This window comes from Stegostoma tigrinum, chromosome 8 (assembly GCF_030684315.1).
Source record: "Stegostoma tigrinum isolate sSteTig4 chromosome 8, sSteTig4.hap1, whole genome shotgun sequence".
Lineage (NCBI taxonomy): Eukaryota > Metazoa > Chordata > Chondrichthyes > Orectolobiformes > Stegostomatidae > Stegostoma > Stegostoma tigrinum.
In genome coordinates this window covers 76,123,172-76,138,257 of record NC_081361.1, presented here as the reverse complement: position 1 = coordinate 76,138,257, position 15,086 = coordinate 76,123,172, and the positions used below count along the sequence as shown (strand labels likewise).

The 15,086-nt window shown below is 43.6% G+C and overlaps 1 protein-coding gene across 2 annotated transcripts in view; it reads left to right on the top strand.

Annotated features, from left to right (window-relative positions):
* Window positions 1–11,178: 11,178 nt before the first annotated feature.
* The window catches only part of pif1 (PIF1 5'-to-3' DNA helicase homolog (S. cerevisiae)), a 34,872-nt gene continuing 30,964 nt past the window's right edge, over window positions 11,179–15,086 (top strand). The window contains exon 1 of one of the 2 annotated variants that reach the window (XM_059648261.1): window positions 11,179–11,459. The gene's annotated coding sequence lies outside the window, so the exon portion shown is untranslated. Of the gene's footprint in view, window positions 11,468–15,086 lie in introns of both variants that reach the window. The other variant, XM_059648260.1, reaches the window with a different exon arrangement.

The window sequence follows — 15,086 nt, the reverse complement described above, 5'->3', positions numbered from 1 at the left end:
TTTATACTTTCAGCAACTTCCAATGAATCTACAGTGGATGATGTCACCACAAGTCATGCTTCCCTCATAATGTAAGCTTGAGCAGATCTTCAAGTTGATCTCATTCAGGCTTAGATAGATAGATCAACCAGTTTGAAGCTCCATTACTTTCACTTAAACTGTTTGTGCAGTCTTAAAGCTATTGTGATGCTTGATCTCACTGTGATGCAGTCATGGTGAGGGTAAGACTTGTCCTGTGATTCCATACTTTGATTCATCTAGTTAAAACGGTTCGGCTGCAATGAAATTATGCTTGATCAACATCCTTGGGCTTCATGGACTGATGCTGCAATGACTTACTGTGCTAGCATTCAATCATAGGTTTCTATGTAATCACATCCCAGAGGCCAGGGAATGCTTGCAATGGCCAATCAAATTCTTTGCCACAAAATGATTATATGCATTACAAAGCAGGGACATCAGGATCCGCTGATGAAAGTTTGATGCCAGAGTCAGGAAAGGCTTTTGATGCTGACTCTACAGCTTGCAAGCAACAGTTTTAAAGATTTACCAGTAATAGGAATTTCAAAAAAAACCACCCTTACCCCACATCAATATTTCTGGCTTCTACGTACATCCAACAGCTTGTTAAAACCTTCACTAGCTACAAAGTATCCATGTTCAGATCATCCTTCACCATTCACAGCCTTCTATCTAATCTATCAGTTATGATGTTGATGGCACTCTATTCACAGTGTAAACATGCTCAGATTTTCTAAACGACCACATTCATCCCTAGAGAGATCAGCCAGTCAATAACAATTAGTTTAGTTGCATTTCTTTCATTAAAACTAGCTGTGCAGCTTCCTGCTTCAACTGTATCCATTTTCTGACACTGATGTGATGCTCGGTGTGAGGGCAAAGGTGGCTCTGCGATGGCATTGTTTGACTCAACCAGCTATGTGTCTCACCTTGATGAAAGTGTTGCATAAACACCTTTGAGTTTCACCTGGTCTCAGCAGGCTGCAACCCAGAAACATGGTTGCTGGACTCTAGGGCTGAATTGGTTGCCTTCACAATGTCTCCTTCATCCTTACCTCAAGGATGGTTACATCTTTATTCTAACCCATTTTCTAATGAGCTCTGAACCAATGCTTGATTTCTTGCCTTTGCAGTGCTGGTACCATCACTGGTTGGTACAAAATATCATTAATAAGACGTGAATATAGTCATATACTTTTGCATAGGCTTTTGTCTAGGGAGAGTGGGGACAGGGTCCTCAGTTGGAGCCAAAACAAGTTCAGGAGTTTCATGTATCGGCACTGAGGCTTTTCAACAATTTAAGACTAAGGTTATTGGAGTTGAGCCAGTTTCATTAAACTATTTTTCCAGATGAGGAGTGTAAATGTTTACCTGGGTCATTAGAGAGCAGATCGTAAAAATTTCAGAGATAGTAGGAACTGCAGATGCTGGAGAATCTGAGTTAACAAGATGTAAGGCTGGATGAACACAGCAGGCCAAGCAGCATCAGAGGAGCAGGACAGCTGACGTTTCGAGCCATCTGTCTCCTCTCCACCTATCTTCTCCTCTATCCATCTTCTATCTGCCTCCCTCTCTCTCCCTATTTATTTCAGAACCTCCTTCCCCTCTTCCATTTCTGAAGAAGGGTCTAGGCCTGAAATGTCAGCCTTCCTGCACCTCTAATGCTGCTTGGCCTGCTGTGTTCATCCAACTCTACACCTTGTTATATCAGATTGTAAAAATTGATCATTTTAGCCTAACCTTTACAATATCTCAAATAATGCCAATATTGTCAATTTCTAGTTACAGATCATGAAGAATATGGTTATAGAACAGGTCATGACAACTCTGATTGGCAATGCTAGACAGTCAGAGACTCTAAGAAATTACCTGAGAGGTGGACTGATTTACCATCAGTGGTCAGGTTCCAGACATTCAACTACCTATGAAAAGTGTCATGAAAAAAATCATGTCAACAGAAACAATTTAATCCTTACTATATATCAGTATTAGCTGAATTTGCCATTCAAAAATACAAAATAACCATCTTGAGACAAACCTTTCAATTATCTGTAGCCTTCTATTTTTGGTTGATGACCTTGTCATTGTTCATGATCCCTTCTGAAAGTGAATTTCTCAGATCTTCTTGACAGTCGTATTCACTCCCAGATAGATCTGCCAGTTAGTAGGATTATGCAGTTCCTCTTCTTAGTTAAACTGTGCAATCTTCTGCCTCAACTTGTAGCATTGAGCAAAAATCCCCATATTCTGAAAAAAACTGGACCAAAATCCTGGATTTTGCAAATAACTTTTAAAAGTTTGAAAATAAAAGGCAGCAGGGCTATGCTCTGGGAAAATTACAGATAGCTGCTTAGAAACATGGTTCCATCTGAAAATCCAATACACTCCACTCTAAAAGAACAATTAACCAGACCTGACACTCTAGAGTGAATCTAATTCTTACATTTCGGGGGACCCCAACCAGACATATAGAACCTATACAGATACCAAGACATTCAACTTCAATCAATATTCATTCAGAGAGATATTGGGCATTCACCCTAAATCAAAGTACATTCACACATACTCTTAACTACCAGGAAGCCAATTGCCTCAAAGGGAACAATAGTAACACAATGGCAAGTGCAGATTTGGCACGGAGAAAGAGACCAGCAATTTGTATAGTTGCAGGCCCTGACTGCACCTAAGAGAGCTATCCCCGCAGCTGCACCCAGGAGAGGGATCCAAGAGAGCTACCACCCTAAGAGCCACCCCTACAGCCATCTCCACAAGAGGGATCCCAGACAGCTACCCTTCCCGAGAACTATCTGCACAGCTATCTGCCCGAAATGTACTGACACAGGCCTGTTCCATACCAGGGGAGCCAACAGCAACTGACCACAACCAGCAGACCTGCTGAACGACAACCTCTGAAAACCACCAACCCAAATGACAAAGCCTCAGACACATCCTGAGGTGAAAACCAACTTGCAAAGTCGCCACAAATTAAGAGAAATCAAGCACGTGACTGATAAATACAAAACGCCTCCTATTGCATGAATGGACTCAACCCAGAGTGAAGGCCTACGCAGCCCAAAGTCTCCATCGAAGTACCAGCTACGGCAAGTGAGAGCAGCTAACTGTATTTCAAAATCGTGTTTATCCCCAGCGGTGAGCTTATATCCTCAAGACCACACAGTATCCAACCTAGCTGGCAGGGAGGGGAAGGTGGGTAGTGACAGTGCAGGGAACCCCAAGGTTAGGAAGCCTGATTAAAGTTTCTGTAACTAAAGCTACTGTTTAACTTCTAATAGGATTTAACCTGTGTTTAATTTAACAGTATATTTAAGTACTGTCCTTAGTATAATTAATAGTGTCAATCTCACTGTTTTGTATTTGCCTTTTATTTCTTTTAATATATTTAATAAATAATAAATACTTAATATGTATTTAATAAAAACTGAGAGTCTTTTGCCCTAAAACACCTGCCTTTTGCCTTCTTCATTTCACATTCCCTAAATAAGCTCAGGGTCAGAACCAGAATCCGGGGTGATTCAGACCACCTAAAAATCAGCAAATTGCTAATCACAAACCAGATCCCCTACAAACCTTAACTAGTTTACAAATACATTTTGATGTTCGCTGGGATGTGCTTTATGAGGGAGGCTGGCTTTCATGGCTTGACCTCTCAATTAAAGCGGACTTGATTTTGATAAGGTTGTGATTGGCAAGAAGCTTTGGGCTTCATTTGGGGTACTGCTAACAGCAAAATTTAGAGAAAATTACAGAAAATGGAGGCTATTTGGTGAAACTTAAGTCAACTATCCAGAAAGATTACAACATTCTGAAACTTCTCATTACTACAACTCACTGTTTCTCGACATCCATTGGATATTTTTTCAGGGTAATAGTAAACAAATACTGTGTCTAATCCCTGTGCCAGGCTGTTCAAGTCCCTCACGGAAAGTCATATTCCCACTTGCACATGGGCAGAATCACTAGTTGACAGAAGTTGAACCAATGTAATGAAAAGCTTTGTCTCAAGTAGGCAAAGTGTTGTTCTTCATAAGTAGGAAAATATATTTGCAATTATCGAAAGGCACATGCTATTTAATAGCACAACTTCCAAATTTTAAGGAAGAAGAATTGATGTAAATTATTGGGTAAACAAAGGCCTGTCTGTCTCTTATTCAAGTAAGTTGTAGTGCATTGCTCTAAGTGCCTTTCTTACTCAGGCATTGTGTCATTACACTACCTAAGCCTATAAATACTTCCTGCCCTGAGGTAATTAATAGATTATTTTGTAGGTAGATAACAAGGTGTAGAGCTGGATGAACACGGCAGGCCAAGCAGCGTCAGAGGAGCAGGAAAGCTGACATTTCGGGCCCAGGCCCTTGTTCAGAAATGGGGGAGGGTAAGGGGGTTCATAAATAAATATTGAAAGAGGGCGAGGCAGATAGAAGATGGATAGAGGAGAAGATAGGTGGAGGGGAGACAGATGGATCAAAGAAGCAGGGATAGTGCCAGTAAAGGTGAGTGTAGGTGGGGAGTTAAGGAGGGGATAGGTCAGTCCAGGGAGGATGGACAGGTCAAGGGGGGGGTGGGATGACGTTAGTAGGTAGGAGATGAGGGTGGGGCTTGAGGTGGGAGGAGGGGATAGGTGGGAGGAAGGACACGTTAGGGAGGCGGGGATGAGCTGGGCTGCTTTTGGGATGCGGGAGGGTGAGGGGAGATTTTGAAGCTTGTGAAGTCCACATTGATACCATTGGGCTGCAGGGTTCCCAAGCGGAATATGAGTTGCTGCTCTTGCAACCTTTGGGTAGCATCGTTGTGGCACTGTAGGAGGCCCAGGATGGACATGTCATCTGAGGAATGGGAGAGGGAGTTGAAATGGTTCACGACTGTGAGGTGCAGTTGTTTAGTGTGAACCGAACGTAGTGTTCTGCAAAGCGGCTCCCAAGCCTCCGCTTGGTTTCCCCGATGTAGAGGAGGCCACACTGGGAACAGCAGATACAGTATACCAAATTAGCAGATGTGCAGGTGATCATCTGCTTGATGTGGAAAGTCTTCTTGGGGCCTGGGATGGGGGTGAGGGGCGAGGTGTAGGGGCAGGTGTAGCACTTCCTGCGGTGGCAGGGAAAAGTGCCGGGTGTGGTGGGGTTGGAGGGGAGTGTGGAGCAGACAAGAGAATCACAGAGAGAGTGGTCCTTCTGGAAAGTAGATACGAGTGGGGAGGGAAAAATGTTTTTGGTGGTGGGGTCGAACTGTAGATGGTGGAAGTGTCAGAGGATGATGTGTTGGATCCGGAGATTGGTGGGGTGGTACGTGAGGATGAAGGGTATTCTGTTTTGGTTGTTATTCTGAGGAGGGAGTGTGAGGGATGAGTTGCGGGAAGTATGGGAGACATGGTCGAGGGCATTCTCGACCACTGAGTGGGGGGATGTTGCGGTTCTTGAAAAACAAGGACATCTGAGATGTACGGGAGTGGAATGCCTCATCCTGGGAGCAGATGCTGCGGAGGCGAAGGAATTGGGAGTAGGGGATGGCATTTTTGCAGGAAGCTGGGTGAGAGGAGGTGTATTCTAGGTAGCTGTGGGAGTCGGTGGGCTTGAAATGGATATCTGTTTCCTGTTGGTTGCCAGAGATAGAAACAGAGAAGTCCAGAAAGGACAGAGAGGTATCAGAGATGGTCCAGGTGAACCTAATTTTGGGGTGGAAGGTGTTGGTGAAGCAGATGAACTGTTCGAGCTCCTTGTGGAATCATGAGGCGGCGCTGATACAGTCATCAATATAACGGAGGAAGAGGTGGGGTTTAGGGCCAGTGTAGCTATGGAAGAGGGATTGTTCCATATGACCCACAAAGAGGCAGGCATAGCTTGGGCCCATGCGGGTGTCCATGGCCACCCCCTTTGTAGGAAGTGGGAGGAATTGAAAGGGAAAATTGTTGAGGGTGAGGGTGAGTTCGGCTAAGCGGATGAGGGTGTCAGTGCAGGGGGACTGGTCGGGCCTGCGGGACAGGAAGAAGCAGAGAGACTTGAGGCCATCTGCATGGGGAATGCAGGTGTATAGGGACTGGACGTCCATGGTAAAGATGAGGTGTTGGGGACCAGGGAATTGGAAGCTCTGGAGGAGGTGGATGGTGTGAGAGGCATCACGGACGTAGTTAGGGAGTTCCTGGACCAAGGGGGAGAAAAATGGAGTCGAGATAAGTGGAGATGAGTTTGTTGGGGCAGGAGCAGGCGGAGACAACGGGTCGACCAGGGCAGTCAGGTTTGTGGATTTTGGGAAGGAGATAGAAGTGGGTGGTGTGGGGTTGGGGAGCAATGTAGGTACACTGGTAATCATCATCATAAAGTTGCCTTTCTTCAGTTTAAGCTATTCATTCTCTCAAACTGTTTATTTAACTTTCAACCTCTTTAATTAATTTGCTTAGCCCAAAATCCCTCCTGTACAAACAACTATAGAAAAAAAATCAAAAAGATAAATTTATTCCATGGAACATTCCTTACTGGTTCAGCAGCAGATGCTGAAGGTATTTAGATAATACTGCAGACATACCTTAATTTGACTTGAATAATTACTATAATAATCATATTGTGAAGATGAAGCATCATTTTTTCATTGAAAAATGTCTCAATTATGCTTAACGGAAATGGAATTCATGAAGGGAAATTAGTAATACAAAATTACTCCAAACTATATTTTCTGTCATGAATAATCAGGAATTTCAATTATGATATTGAGTTTTCTTTCCTGATCAATTTAACAAATTTACATTTTTCAGTGCAATTAAGTTTTTCTTTGAATTACTTCTCAACATGTTCCTTTAACTTGTCACCTTAACTTTTTCCTTTTACTTACTTTCTATTAGTATCTTGGATATGGACCAATGCATTCGTAAAAAGTCAAAGTGACTTCAGCATTTAATGCATGTAAAACAGGGTGAAGTCCATACTAATAACAGAATGTGATCTGGTTGGTTTATATCTGTGAAGCAAAGCAAAGGAATTTGCAAAAAAATTATTTTATCTGGATTGCAGCCAAGCTCTCCATATTCATCAGTAACATGAGACTCAGTGAAGCTCCACTCCTTCACTCACACAAAATTGTAAGCAGCCCCTTCACCTGCATCCCACAGGCTAGACACACACACACACACACACACACACACACACGCACGCGCACACACACACACACACCCCTCTTCCCAAATCCCCTCTCTGCTCAACGTCACCACATCCCAAGCCCCATTCCCCCCACTCACTCATCCCCTCTCCCTAACTAAATGTCACACATCTCCTCTCTGTCTTCATTCAATCAGATCTTCCCCCTCTCCTCACCCAACTCACCACTCATTCCCTCTTTCTCAGCACAGCCCCACCCCTCACCCATCTGGATTTCTCCACCTTCCCAGCATGCCTGCTCCTTGCTGCCACCATTCCCATCAGTGGGTGTGTGCAGCTCCTCCTATGTTACTGCCACTTGGATCCATGCTGCTGGGTCAAGGGTGAGCATTCTTCACAGGGGACGTCAGGCCCTGGGAGCTCAAACTCTGGTAGGCTAGGGAGCACGTTACTCAGGTCCTGAGAGTTTTTAATTTGTTCATGGAATGTTGGTTTTGCTGGCTAGGCCAGTATTTATTGCCCAAAACTAAGAGGCCAGTTAAGCATTACCTACACTGAGGTACATCTGGTGTCACATGTAGGCCAGACTGGGTAAGAATCACAGGTTTTCCTCCCTAAATGATAAGCTTACAACAACCTCATTAATACCCCCAACGGACATTAGTGAACCAGATGTGTTTGACAAGTATCAAGTGGCCACATTAGACTAGTTTTAAATTCCAGGTTTCACTAAATTCAAATTTCACACCTTTCTTGATCAGATTCGAACCCATGATCCCAGAACATTAATCTGGGGTTCAAGATTGCTCGTCCAGTGACATTACCACAAATCCACCATTTCCCAGAGAAGGTCAAACCAGTGGTACCGCACAGTAGCGATTGCTGCTGAGGGTGGGAGGTGATTGAAATCCAGCTGGCTGGAATCTCAATCAGAAACTGAAGCTGAAAGGTGGACTGTTGTTGAGTCGAAGCGAGTCATTTCATCAGTACTGGGGCCTTGGATAAAAGTGGTTCAAAGACTGAGGGGTTGTGAGACAGCTCCCATAGGCCTGGTGAAGGCTACAATAATCAGGGTGGAATTTGTGATCCAAAAGTCAGAATTCTGCCACGTGGCAGAATTTTCTCACTTCAGCATTAGATGTGAAATACAAGTTTTTTTTTGGTCAAGGGTATTCATAGATCTGCAGATTCGACCAACTGCCATGTTGAACATCAGAGTCTATTTCATTCACATTGTATATGTCAGTCGTGCAATCTTTGGCAATGCGGTTTTTATAAGCTTTCATCTTTTTCAAATTATGATTGGCTGGTAGCACTTGCATCTCTGATTCAGAAAGGTCAAGTTCAGGCTCTGCTGCAGGGTCAGGATTACAAACTGATACTCCAGCATAGTACAGAGGGAGTGAGGCACCATTTGGAGTTGCTATCTTTTGGATAATACTGTATGTTAATTCAAGGCCTTGTCAATCCTCTTGAGTGGATGCAAAATATTCCGCAATGCTATTTCAAAGAAAGACATTCCCGTTGCTGTCAATCTTAATCCTTCAACCAACATTAAACAGAACTGGTCATTATCATATGGTGGAGATTGTTGCATTTTCTACATCAATGGTTATCCTTAAGGAGTACTGGACTTTCTTAAAGAAAGGACTATATAAATGCAACTCTTACAAGAATGGTCCCCAAAACGTGGGGGAATAGTACTATCTGGTAATTGATTGTTCTGTTTGCAAACACACTGAACATTAAAACTGTAAGCTATTGCAAACCTAATCCCAAGTCCAACGCCTCTGTGCGCCTGCTCCCAAGAAGGGACGTTCCACTGCTACACATCCCAGATGTCCTCCTATTTCAAGGACCACAACTTACCCACTTCAGTGATCAAAAGTGCCCTCAACCAGATCTCTTGCATTTCCTGCACCTCTGCCCTCACGTTCCCTCTCCTCACCAAAAATAAAGACAGAATCCCCCTTGTCCTCACATATCATCCCTTGGACCTCTGTATCCAAAATATTGTTTTCTGCCACTTCTGCCACCAACAAGCCAACCCCAGAACCAAAGATATATTTCCCTCCCCACCTATCTGTCTTTCGCAGGGACCACTCGCTCTGCGACTCCTTCAACTGCCATCCGGTCCCCACTCCCCACTAACCCCACCAGCCCTGACACCTTTCCCTGCAAATGCAGGAAGTGCTGCAACTGCCCCTACACCTCCTCCCTCACCTCCATTCAAGTTACAAAACAAACCTTCCACATGAGACAAAAGTTCATCTGCATATCCATTAATGTGGTCTACTGCATCCACTGCACCCAACATGGCCTCCTCTACATCAATGAGACCAAGAGACCGTTTTGTTGAGCACCAGCACTCTGTTTGCGACAAACAACACCTTCCGGTCACAAACTATTTCAACTCCCCATCCCACTTGCTGGCCTCCTTCAGTTCATAATGACACCACCCACAAACTGGAGCAACACCTCATATTCTGCCTTGGGAGCCGACAGTCCAATGGCCTAAACGTGGATTTTACCCCACCCTCAGCCTCATCCTATGACCAACCCTCCCAACCTCTCTCTCTCACTCTCACTCTCTCAGACCCGCGTCCTTGATCTGACACAACCTGTCCATCTTCTCTCCCAGCTTTCTTGCCCTCCCATCCACTGACCAATTCCCACCACTTCACTACCTGCACTCACCTATCACTATCCCACCTACCTTACCCAGCCCCACCTCCTCCTATTTATTTCATAGCTCCCTTTCCTCTCCCTATTTCTGAAGAAGGGACCCAGCCAGAAATGGCAACTTTCCAGCTCCTTTGATGCTGCTGGGTTCCTCCAGCTCTACTCTGTGTCATCTCTATTCATTCCACCCAAGTGGACAGGGTTGTTAAGAAAGCATATGGTGTTTTGGCTTTCATTAACAGGGGGATTGAGTTTAAGAGTCGTGAGATCTTGTTGCAGCTCTATAAAACTTTGGTTAGACCGCACTTGGAATACTGCGTCCAGTTCTGGGCGCCCTATTATAGGAAAGATGTGGATGCTTTGGAGAGGGTTCAGAGGAGGTTTACCAGGATGCTGCCTGGACTGGAGGGCTTATCTTATGAAGAGAGGTTGACTGAGCTCGGTCTCTTTTCATTGGAGAAAAGGAGGAGGAGAGGGGACCTAATTGAGGTATACAAGATAATGAGAGGCATAGATAGAGTCGATAGCCAGAGACTATTTCCCAGGGCAGAAATGGCTAGCACGAGGGGTCATAGTTTTAAGCTGGTTGGTGGAAAGTATAGAGGGGATGTCAGAGGCAGGTTCTTTACGCAGAGAGTTGTGAGAGCATGGAATGCGTTGCCAGCAGCAGTTGTGGAAGCAAGGTCATTGGGGTCATTTAAGAGACTGCTGGACATGCATATGGTCACAGAAATTTGAGGGTGCATCCATGAGGATCAATGGTCGGCACAACATTGTGGGCTGAAGGGCCTGTTCTGTGCTGTACTGTTCTATGTTCTATGTTCTATGTTCTATAACTAGCGTAAAATGCTGTGGTTTAGTTTAGCTTAGGTATTTAAATGACGAAGCTTTTGCTTTTTCACCTCAATCCTGGGGATTGAAAAAAAGCTCACTCCATACATACATTCTCGCAACCACAATTTTTATTTAATCAGCGCCGTTCCATTTATCGTAATTAAATGTTCCAATCAGGCGTTTCGCAAGAATATTAACATTCCCTGCAAAACTTGGAAAAGTTCTGCGTCGTCCCTGCCCTTAAAAATAACTGCGAACTCTCGAAAACGAAAATAAGATGTATTTTATTCATATATGCCTTTTCTCGCATATTAAGCCCCCTCATCCCATGGTCTTTTCCTTTCACTGTCTGGTGCGGGGTGTTTCACTCCGTCCCCGCAAATGTTGCAGCCGAACGCCCCGCAGTAACGTCACAATGGAGCTCGTCCGAGCCGTTACGTCACGAGGAAGTGATTGGCTAATGGTTTAAAGGTCCTTCGTCTGATTGGTGCATTTGACGCCGGCAAATTTGAAAGTTGCAGCGAATACAGAGGAGACAGACGGATGCATGCTTGCTTGCCTGAACGAACTTAAGCAAAGCTTCTGCTGCAGCTAAACTAACGCACAGATAGCGCTTACACAGGTGCGGATAGCGGGGGGAAGAAGGGGACGGGTATCTTGTCCCAGTCTGGGCCAGCTAAAGAGTAAATCCACATTCCGTGGATTGAACCACAGAGCCAGAAGGACTCAGGATTTGGAAACGTCAAACCGATTGCATCCGCAGTCGAACAGTGACTTAAGCCTGTTTTAAGACCGATTCATTTTCTGTGATTGACCGAGGTAACTCCGTAAGTAATATTAAGGTTTTTCGTTGTAATTCAGAGATGTTATATGGTATGTATGTAAGAAAGCAGGTTTAGAAGTGAAGCCAAACAAATACCTTTTGATGGGCAATAGCAAGAACTGCAGATGTTGGCAGTCAGAGTTGATGGTGTTGAGCTGGAGGAACACAGCAGGTAAGGCAGCATGAGAGGAGCAGGAAAGTCGACGTTTTGGGTCGAGATACTTCATCATCGATATGATTCATTTGCGGTTAAAACTTGAGAAATAGTAGTGGAGTGGACCATTCAGCCCCTTGAGCCCCCTCTGCCATTCAGTGAGATCATGGTGGATCTCCAATTTCAATACTATTCTCATGCATTATCACCAGATTTCTTAGTGTTTTTAACAACATAAATCTATTAATTTCAGTCTTGAAGGTACTCAAAAAATTGAGTCCCCACAGCCCTTTTCTGCAGAGAATTATTAAGAAGTTCACCTTCATCCCTGTCATAAATAGCCTGACCCTAATTGTGAGACTGTGTTACCTGATACAAGATCCCCAGCCAAGGTAAATATCCTTCCTGCATCAACCTTTTTCAACTCATTCATTGGATGTGAGTGTTGCTGGTTAGGCCAGCATTTGTTGCCTGTTCCTAAATGCTTAGAGTTAGCAGTCAACAATATTGCTATAGGTCTGGATTTGCATTTGGATCAAACCCCAGGTAAGAGTGGCTGTTTCATTTCCTAATGGGCAGTGAACATTGCAAAGGTAGAAAATATGTGCAGGAATAGGCCATTCAGCCCTTTTGAGCCTGCACCACCATTCAATATGATCATGGTTGATTGTGCAATTTCAGTATACCACATCTGTTTTCATTCCATATCATTTGATCCCTTTAGGTGAAGGGCCACATCCAGCTCCCTCTCGAATATATCTAAAGCACTAGCTCCAAAAACTTTCTGTGGTGGAGTATTTCACATGTTTGTAATTCTGAGTAAAGAAATTCTTCCTCATCTCAGTCTGAATGGCTTATCCCTTATTCTTAGACTGTGACCCCTAGTTCTGGGCCTCAGGAATATTCTTCCTGCATCTAGCCTGTCCAGTCCCATCAGGATTTTATGTTTCTGAGATTCCTCACCCCTCCAACATTCTCCTAAATTCCAGTGAGTACAAGCCCAGTCAATCCAGCCTTCGCTTTATGTCAGTCTTGCTATCCTGTGAATCAGTCTGGTGCACCTTCACTTGACGACTGCCTCAATAGCAAGAATGTCCTCCCTCAGACTAGGAGACCAAAACTGCCACAGTACTCGAGGTGTGGCCTAACGGCAGCAAAATATCCCTACTCAAATCCTTGCACTATGAAGGCTGACATGCCATTTGCTTTCCTTACCACCTGCATGCCAACCTTCTGTGATTGTTCCACCATGACACCCAAGTCTCATTGCATCTCCCCTTTTCCTAAACTGCCACCATTCTGCTTTCCTGTTTTTGCCACCATAGTGGATAACCTCACATTTATCCACATTATATTGGATTTGCCAAGTATTTGTTCACCCAGCCAGCCCATCCAAGTCACCCTTCAGCCTATTAGCATCCTCCTCAGATCAAAAGCTGCCACCCAGCTTAGTGTCATCTGCAGATTTGGAGATATTGTATTCAATTACTCAGTCCAAGTTGTTAATGTATATTGCGAACAGCTGGGGTCACAGTACTGAACCCTGCAATACCCCTCTCATCTTTGCCTGCCACTCTGAAAAGGACCTGTTTATTCCTACTGTCTGCCATCCAGTTCTCTATTCACATTAATACATTAGCAGGTGTATTTTCCTGAAAACACCAATAGTTTCATGGTCATCATTAGACTTGTAATTCCAGATTATTATTGCATTCAAATTCCACCATCTGCCATAGCAAGATGCAAACTGGCCTAGATCCAAAGTCTACCGATAAATCACTAGTCTATCTCCTCCTCAGAGGCTTTGATCCCATATGAATTTTGTGAAATTGGATGAGATCACCATTCATTCTTCAAAAATCCAGAGAATATGGGTCCAGTCTATTCAACCTTTCCCTACAGAACGATGCCACCAGCTCAGGAATTTTGATGAGCCTTCATTGCACTCCCTCAATGGCAAATGTATCTTCTCCTTGGGAAGAAAACCAAAACTGTACAGAACACTCAAATTTAGCCTCTATAGAGCCTACATAATTGCTAGTAAGATATTGTTGCACCTATGTTTGAATGCTCTTCTAATACAGGTTCAACATACCATTTGGCATCTCAATTGTTTGCTGTACTTGCAAGTTAATGCTCAGTGTTTCATTTAATGGGGACACCCAAGACCTTTTGAAACGTAACACTTTAGATCTTCTCACTACTTAATAAATACTGTATTTGTGTTTTCCTACCAAAATAGAGAGCCATGTATTTGCTCACACACAGCCTAAAACCCTTTGAAGTGTCTTTGCATCCTCATCATGGTTCACAGATGTGGTTAACATGGATTGCTGTGTGGAACCCAAGAGCACCCACATTGATATTCATAACATGTCACTTTACCTGCAATCTTAAGTATATAATTGGATGTATCTATTTAGTTATCTTGTTGTGTGCCTCCTTGCCTGACTCCTAGTTTATATTCTGTGCACTCAAGCAACTCTCAGTACAGACAGCCAGCAGCGAGACACCTAGGTTTATAGACATTTTTAATCAACTTGTTCAGAGCTGTTGTGTACACCTCTGGAGCAGTTTGGTCTTGAACCTGGCCTTCTGACCCAGAAAAAGGGACACTGCACCAGAACACCCTTTTACCTGCATTTATACTCTTTGAAAAGCTGATAGAGCTGCTAAATTCAAGCTATTTAGCTTGTTAGCAAACCTACTAGTTACAGCAGCTCCTAGCATTTCTTTATCTCTCCTTTAGCCAGGAAAAAAAAATTGAACACTTCTTCTAAGCAATAACTCGCCTCTTTTACCAGTAATTTTGTTAGTTGCTAAATGTAAACAAACCTTAGCCTTCGCTAAGTGTTTAACTTTTAAGATCAGTTTCATTAAGCTCACTCTTAATTTGATATTCTGCCCAGTTGTGTGCTGCATTTACTGGTTTGACCATTGCAGTTGGATACACTGTAGTTACCCCATTTCTTTTAATTATCACATTTTGCTTGCATCAGAACCCCTTTTGCCATACTCATTACAGCCTTCCACCCCAGAGTCACTGAGATCCACAGCATAGAAAAAGGTCCTTCGGCCCCTCATGTCCACACCAGTAAAAAAAAACTGACTGTGACATGGGGTAGATGTAATTACTTATCAGAACATATGCACATCATGCATTCTCAAATTGCTTGAATGAGCAGGAAAGCAGGTAATGTTAGTTTGTAACAAACATATGGCCTTATGAAGGAAATTAGAACATTATACTGTTTTGAAATGCAACTTTTATGTATGTTTTACGAGTAGATGCCAGAAAGAATACCACCAGTAAATGAAAGCTGGCAGACAGTGTTTAAATAAAGATTCCTGTTTGCTCCTGCACTCTTATTATGTTCCATCCTTGGCTGTTCCCAAGTCTCAAAAACCACACACTAGCCAAGAAGTTCACAGAAATAAATAAATTATTTTTGAAAAAAGAAAATAATAC